The following is an 8,257-nucleotide window of genomic DNA, read 5'->3' as shown; positions in this document are numbered from 1 at the left end:
TTTCTAGAGCAATTGATCAGCCTGTGTGCATTTGCTTCATCAGGGAGCAGATGTTGCTTCTTGTTTCTTCTCATTACCATGTTACTGTCTTTCAAGCTTGGCACTAAAGACAGAGGCTTGAGGCCCCACTTTCTGTGTGTGTCCTGGGGAGGATGTGCAGAGGAAGGGGAGGGAAAGAAGGAGAAAAGGGAGTGGGCCCTGATGAGGAGCAGGAAGATTTCCACTGTGCTGTGAGGGTGGGGATTTCACTACTGCCTCCCTACAGCAGCCCCTCATGCCCAAGAGGTGCCAGTGAGCAGCACTGGGACTGGCAGCCTGGTCCCTAGCAGCCTGCTGCCACTACACACTACACACACACACACACACACACACACACACACCACCACCACCACCACCACCAACCCCACCCCCCCCCCCCCACCACCACCACCATATATATGTAAGTACAGGCATTCGTTTCTACCAAGTCAGACATAGTCTCATTCTGTTTGTTCCATGACTGGCCACCAAATGAGTGACTGAAAGCGATGGCATTGCTCTTCTTAGCGCCATTCAAGATCCCAAGGATCTATTTCTTTGCATTTAATAGGCTTTTGTACTTTAGACTTTCCTTCCACAGTCATGTGAATCCAGATTCTCTTTCTCAAGGCATGGGCTTTTTCACATACACATATCCATAAGCTCACAGGCACATGCTTATTCACAAACATGTTCTCACACCTGTTCATTGCCATTCCCACAGTCCCAAGTACACACATTTACATACAATCCCCTACACACATTTGCATACTTAGACACATATATGTAAATCTCTCTAAATGCATGCACCCAACACAGACACTCCTATGTACCCATCCTTTTCCCAAGTTGAAGACTGCAAGTAGCAACACTACTGTCTCCTCGGTGCTATGTCATGGACTGTGGACCTGGGGGTGAAGGAGTAGGGAGAACTCAGAGAACTGACTAGGCTGACACTTCTCAGTCTTTTCTGGAATGATTTCCTTTTCTAAGAGTAATAATAGTATATAACCTCTTGATCTCCATTAGAACTTTTGGGGTTTTTGCATAGCATATGATAAAGAAATTATGTTAATTGAAAGTATTTTATTTAGATTTACACATGACTATAAAATTACATTAGTTATACTCTTTCCAAAAATGTTACCAACTTTCCAAATAATTTGTACAAATACAAATTTAGATTTTGTTGTTACAAAATAGCAATTTGCATTATTTATGAAATACAGTAGTAATATATTGATATTTTAAGTAATGCAATTGACAAATGATTAGCTCGAAAACTATGTGTGTATTAAGATGTAGATTCCATTTAATCACAGTATTGTGGCAGAAGTTACTTTTTTTTAAGTTAGGTAACTTTTTTTATCTTTATTAACTTGAGTATTTCTTATTTACATTTCGATTGTTATTCCCTTTCACGGTTTCGAGGCCAACATCCCCCTAACCCCTCCTGCTCCCCTTCTCTATGGGTGTTCCCCTCCCCATCCTCCCCCCATAACCGCCCTCCCCCCAACAATCATGTTCACTGGGGGTTCAGTTTTGGCAGGACCAAGGGCTTCCCCTTCCACTGGTGCTCTTACTAGGCTATTCATTGCTACCTATGAGGTTGGAGCCCAGGGTCAGTCCATGTATAGTCTTTAGGTAGTGGTTTAGTCCCTGGAAGCTCTGGTTGCTTGGCATTGTTGTACATATGGGGTCTCGAGCCCCTTCAAGCTCTTTCAGTCCTTTCTAAGATTCCTTCAATGGGGGTCCCGTTCTCAATTCAGTGCTTTGCTGCTGGCATTCATCTATGTATTTGCTGTATTCTGGCTGTGTCTCTCAGGAGAGATCTACATTTGCTTGCACTTCTTTGCTTCATCCACCTTATCTAGTTTGGTGGCTGTATATGTATGGGCCACATGTGGGGCAGGCTCTGAATGGGCGTTCCTTCTGCCTCTGTTCTAAACTTTGCCTCCCTATTCCCTACCAAGGGTGTTCTTGTTCCCCTTTTAAAAAAGGAGTTAAGCATTTGCATTTTGGTCATCCTTCTTGAGTTTCATGTGTTCTGTGCATCTAGGGTAATTCAAGCATTTGGGCTAATATCCACTTATCAGTGAGTGCATACCATGTGTGTTTTTCTGTGGTTGGGTTACCTCACTCAGGATGATATTTTCCAGTTCCATCCATTTGCCTATGAATTTCATAAAGTCATTGTTTTTTGATAGCTGAGTAATATTCCATTGTGTAGATGTACCACATCTTCTGTATCCATTCCTCTGCTGAAAGGCATATGGGTTCTTTCCAGCTTCTGGCTATTATAAATAAGGCTGCTATGAACATAGTGGAGCACGTGTCTTTGTTATATGTTGGGCCCAAGAGAGGTATAGCTGGGTCCTCAGGTAGTTCAATGTCCAATTTTCTGAGGAACCTCCAGACTGATTTCCAGAATGGTTGTACCAGTCTGCAATCCCACAAACAATTGAGGAGTGTTCCTCTTTCTCCACATCCTCACCATCATCTGCTGTCATTTGTTTTGTGCATTTGGTGTTTTGACTATTATGTGATGGGAGGAATTTCTTCTTTGGTCCAATCTATTTGGAGTTCTGTAGGCTTCTTGTATGTTTATGGGCATCTCTTTCTTTAGGTTAGGGAAGTTTTCTTCTATGATTTTTGTTGAAGATATTTACTGGTCCTTTGAGCTGGGAGTCTTCACTCTCTTCTATACCTATTATCCTTAGGTTTGACCTTTTCATTGAGTCCTGGATTTTCTGTATGTTTTGGACCAGTAGCTTTTTCTGTTTTACATTATCTTTGACAGTTGTGTCAATGATTTCTATGGAATATTCTGCTCCTGAGATTCTCTCTTCTATCTCTTGTATTCTATTGGTGATACTTGTATCTACGGCTCCTTGTCTCTTCCTTTGGTTTTCTATATCCAGGGTTGTCTCCCTTTGTGCTTTCTTTATTGCTTCTATTTCCATTTTTAATTCCTTCACCTGTTTGATTGTGTTTTCCTGGAATTCTTTCAGGGATTTTTGTGATTCCTCTCTATAGGCTTCTACTTGTTTATTTATGTTTTCCTGCATTTCTCTAAGGGAGTTCTTTATGTCTTTCTTGAAGTCCTCCATCATCATGATCAAATGTGATTTTAAATCTATATCTTACTTTTCTGGTGTGTTTGGATATTCAGTGCTTGCTTTGGTGGGAGAATTGAGCTCCAATGATGCCATGTAGTCTTGGTTTCTGTTGCTTGGTTTCCTGTGCTTGCCTCTCGCCATCAGGTTGTCTCTGGTGTTACCTTTTTCTGCTATTTCTGACAGTGGCTAGACTGTCCTATAGGCCTGTGTGTCAGGAGTGCTGTAGACCTCTTTTCCTGTTTTATTTCAGAGTGTTCTGCTTTCAGGTGTGTAATCTTTCCTGTCTATTGGTCTTCAGCTGTTCCTGTGGGCTTTTGTCGTGAGTCCACCAGGCAGGTCGTTTGGAGCAGAAAAGTTGATCTTACCTGTGGTCCTGTGGCTGAAGTTGCTCCTGGTGGGCTGTTTTTGAGCTCTCCTTGAGGGCGGCAACCAGGAGGGCCTGCGCCACCTTTTCCTGAGGCCCCCCATGCACCAGGGTCCCAGATGGAGTTAGGTGTTTTCTTCTGGAGTCAGAAATGCCGTGCAGAGGAAGCCCTCTGGCTTTCCCAGGTATGTCTGCCCTCTGAAGGTTTAGCTCTCCTCCTGGTGATTTGGGTGCAGGGAGTTGTTGACCTGATCCCACAGAAGTTACTTTGACCATATTAATCAGTGAGATTCTTGAGGACTGTAATCTAGATACCTAAGACAGTTAACTTAGAAAATGGAAAAGCTTATTTTGATCTGCAGGTTCGAGGTTTCAATTCTCATCTTCTTGACTCTGTGTCAAAACAAAGATCCCTACCTAGAGTGGAGAGGAGAAAGGGAAAAAAACACAAACAAACAAAAAAAACAGTGGCTCCACAACCATCGATTCCAGAACTCCCATCAGGTCTTCTTAGCTCACACCACCCGTTGTTTCCAAGATGGCTACCTGAGGTCACATGAATTTTAGACACGTACAACTAAATCCAAACGTTCACTATGATCTCCTGTTTGGAATTCTGTACTTAAAGTTTTAAAAATTATTGAAAAAAACGTTAAATTAAATTCATTAACTATAATTATGCTAGTAAAAAAGACAAAAAAAAAATAGAAGACACAGTGAACCTAATGTAAAACCACAGTCTTTACAGATTTTTTACTAATGTATCGATATTAGCTTATCAACTCTACTTAATATCCTGCAAAAATCACAAGATGTGTGCAATCAAGAAAACTTCGAGGCAGGGAGAGAAAAAGAACAGGAAGTTCTGCAGATCCACTGCTCTAAAAAATCCAATCTGTAAAGAAATAAGGGCTGAGAGATTGCTCAGTGGTTAAGAGCACTGGCTTCTGCTTTTACAGAGGACCTGGATTCTGTTGTCAGCATCTACGATGCTTTTTGCAACCATCAACTGCAGTTCCAGGGCTTGCATCATCGTCTGAACTCCCAGGCACCAGGAATGCACATACAAACAGACAGGTCAAACACTAATAAAACATGGAATAAATAAATTTTAAACAAACTGAAATTTAATGAACCCTACAGTAAAACCTCCCACATATTCACTCAATATTCATCAAGATGCTTCCAAAAGTAATCTGATTTTTCAAAGTGCAAGTCACTTACATATATTTTAGAAAGTTCACTTTAATTGAAATTGTCCTGAAAGTGCAAGACTTGTATGACATTCCTCAGAGATGTAAACCAATGTCTGTTCGCTCATCAGGCTAAACAAAGAACAAAGAAACAATTCCACCCAAACATTTCTTGCTGGAATGACATGTTTACGGGTTTATCTGCAGGAGCATAGATGACAGATTACTTTGAAGGAGCATGGGCGATTCAAGGCAAGAACCCAGCATGAATGACAGTAATCAGGAAAACTGCATCCACAGAGCTTCCTGCACAAATTGTGTAGGCGATTCCACAGCACAGCTGTTCCTCTTCCTCAGCAATCATTTCCTGTTTGTATGACCTTAGAATGGGCCCTAGAAGTCTTAGTGACTTTTCTGTTATTTTGAACTGGGTAAGTTTCATTGCTTCTGAGTCTTGTGACTCTCTCTTCTTTCCAGGGAATGTAAATACTTCAGTTCAGAGGAAATAGCTGCCACAACTGCAGGACCTGGTTAAAGTCAAGACAAGAGGCTCAAAAAGTTGTTTCGGGTCTTGGTCCTCCTGTAAATATCCTAGGAGATCCTGTATAGATTGCCACACTAGGCCTCTACTCTGTGTGGTGTGTGTGTGTGTGTGTGTGTGTGTGTGTGTGTGTGTGTGTGTGTGTGGAGGGTGGGTTGGCCACCATGCTTTACTCAGAATCCTAGTACCAGGACTTAACTTGTTGAATGAAATGTCAGGTATGAGAAAAGGAAAATCACTTATTTTATTATCTACTTATAATGATAAAATGTGTGGTTATGTTAAATTTTCAGAAAAATAGATCAAAAGTATTTAGAAGGAACCAAAAATTTACCACGTAATCCTGATTACCCAAAGGAAAGTATTGCGAATATTTTGGTATACTGCTTTCCAGGTAATCTCAATACATGACAGACAGATTTTGGGCTATCAATCTCTAGGAGAGTACTCTACATAGCATACACAAGGTTAGTTCAATTGCAAATAGTACCAAAAAGGTAGGTAGATACATAAACAATGCAGTGGGATTCATACTGTAAATGCTATTTTTGTGAAACAGTCTCAGTGAATATCCTTGCAACTAACTCTCTGAGGGATAAATTACTAGACCCAGGATTGCTGGGTCAAACCAAATGAACAGTCACATGGTTTAAGTTATGAGCTGACAATTACTTTCCAAAAGACTGAAACCTCCCTGCACCAAAAGACAATGAGCAGAGTGATTATTGTACCCTTTACAATTGCTTGTCATTTCACGGGCATTGTCACTTTCATTGATAGCTCTCTGGTTGATCACTGAGAATGAACCAGGCTCCTGTCTGGGGACAGCTAAAGTTCACCATTCTGATGCTTTTTCTTATTCTGAGCCCTGTCAAGCCAGACAGTGTCAGTCTGTCTGCCCCTGTGCTTGCTAAATGACTTTGGTAAAGGGAGTAACTTTGTCCATGTGGAACGGATGCTTTCAGTACCTATAGACACAAAGACTGGAGTGGTATTGAGAACTCAGCACACTATCTGGAACTTAGTAATGACACTAAAAGGTACAAACAGCGGAGAGAGAGAATGTCCAGAAGTTAAGAGCACTGGTTGCTCTTAACCGAGGTCCTGAATTCAATTTACTGAACCTTCACACTGGCTCACAATCATCTGTAACTCCAGTTTTAGGGAATCCAACACCTTCTTTTTGCCTTCTATGGACACTGGGTATGCATGTAGCACACAGATATACATACAAGCAAAAACACTCAGATAGATAGATGGATAGATGGATAGACAGATAGATACATAGATGCAGATAGATAGATAGATAGATAGATAGATAGATAGATAGATAGATAGATAGATAGATGATAGATGGATACATACATACATACATACATACACACATACTTTCAGTATAAAACAGGTCTGCCCTAGGTTTAATGCTCTAGAATCTCAGTCATCATTTAAGTTATTGTTTGCAAATGGTTGTTTCTGAAAAGGGTTTATTAAGTCTTTTCAGGGATATTTGTTAATTTTATTAAATATTGCCTTGGTACATATTGAAATTGCTACTAGTTGATGTGTGATTTGTTGTTTTTGTTAACTCTCTCTAGTGCCTTTCACAGCCCAGTTGTCATATACAAGAGATGGATGTGATTCTTTAGGTTGTAATGGAAAGTGCAGGTAGACTCTATTAAAAAATTATTACAGAAAATTGAGAACTATGAAAAGGAGTGCTTAAGGGAAAGTGGAGAAAAGGTCCTGAGAATGGGAGAGTTTCCAAAGATGAAAATGGTCATTGGATTTCTTCTGTCTGGAGTTAATAACTAATGAGAGAAACTGCACAAGCTCAAAAAATACTTTCTGTACTGGCTGGTTTTGTGTGTCAAGTTGACACAAGCTAGAGTTATCACAGAGAAAGGAGCCTCCCTTGAGGAAATGCTCCATGAGATCCAGCTGTAAGGCATTTTCTCAATAGTGATCAAGTGGGAGGACCCTTGTGGTGGTGCCATTCCTGGGCTGGTAGTCTTGGATTTTATAAGAGAGCAAGCTGAGCAAGCTGAGCAAGCTGAGCAAGCCATGGGAAGCAAGCCAGTAAGTGACATCCCTCCTGGCCTCTGCATCAGCTCCTGCTTCCTGACCTGCTTGAGTTCCAGTCTTGACTTCCCTTTGGTGATGAACAGTAAACATGGAAGTGTAAGTTGAATAAACCTTTCTCTCCTCAACTGTTTCATGGTCAGGATGTTTGTGCAGGAATAGAAACCCTGACTAGACATTCTTCCATTGACATTATTGAATTCTCTGAGCTATCATGGATTGAAGTCAACAGAACACCCACATACTCTGTGCTAGCCCAATCAGGAAAGTAGCCATGCAGCTGTTCATGCTCTGGCACACCCAGTGTGGGGTAGTTTAAGCCCTCTTCATTCCATCTCTAAGTCCACCATTGACCTTTACCATCATGGTCTCTACCATCTGAAACAATAAGCTCAACTAAATGGTTCTTTTATAAGTTGCTTTGTTGAGGTGATTTGTCACCAAATAGAAAAAGCACCGCCAACAGGTTTCATCCCTTATGTCTGCAGGATGGCTAGAAGCCCTCCTTACTTACAACTTAGTTAGTTACAACTAGCTATACCCACAGAAGAGATTTATGAAAGGACAGTAGTACCTTGTGAATGTTCCTCAAAGGCTTCAGAGTACAGCTGGTCTTTCATCACTGGCCCAGAGACCTGTTCCTCCTTCTACATATCTAGCTTGGTTATCTCATGCCCAACCATTAAGCCCCAATATCTTCTTCAGTGCTTCAGACTCTGGCTGTTTAAACCTTTCTCTCACCTCCGTGTCTGTTGTCATTGTAACATATTTGAGCAACTTAGAATCATCACATTGCCTTTCCTTTTCTCCTGCCTTGCTAATGTTACATCAACCTTGCACTCCACATGTCTCCTTTAGAATAGATTACATAGACTACAGTACATGAGGCAAGTAATATAACATATTAGTTACTTTTTGTATTGCTGGGAAGAGAGATGCCATG

Source organism: Rattus rattus, chromosome 11 (assembly GCF_011064425.1).
Source record: "Rattus rattus isolate New Zealand chromosome 11, Rrattus_CSIRO_v1, whole genome shotgun sequence".
Taxonomy (NCBI): Eukaryota; Metazoa; Chordata; class Mammalia; order Rodentia; family Muridae; genus Rattus; species Rattus rattus.
The sequence above is the reverse complement of the archived record's forward strand: the minus strand, read 5'-3'. Positions refer to the sequence as shown.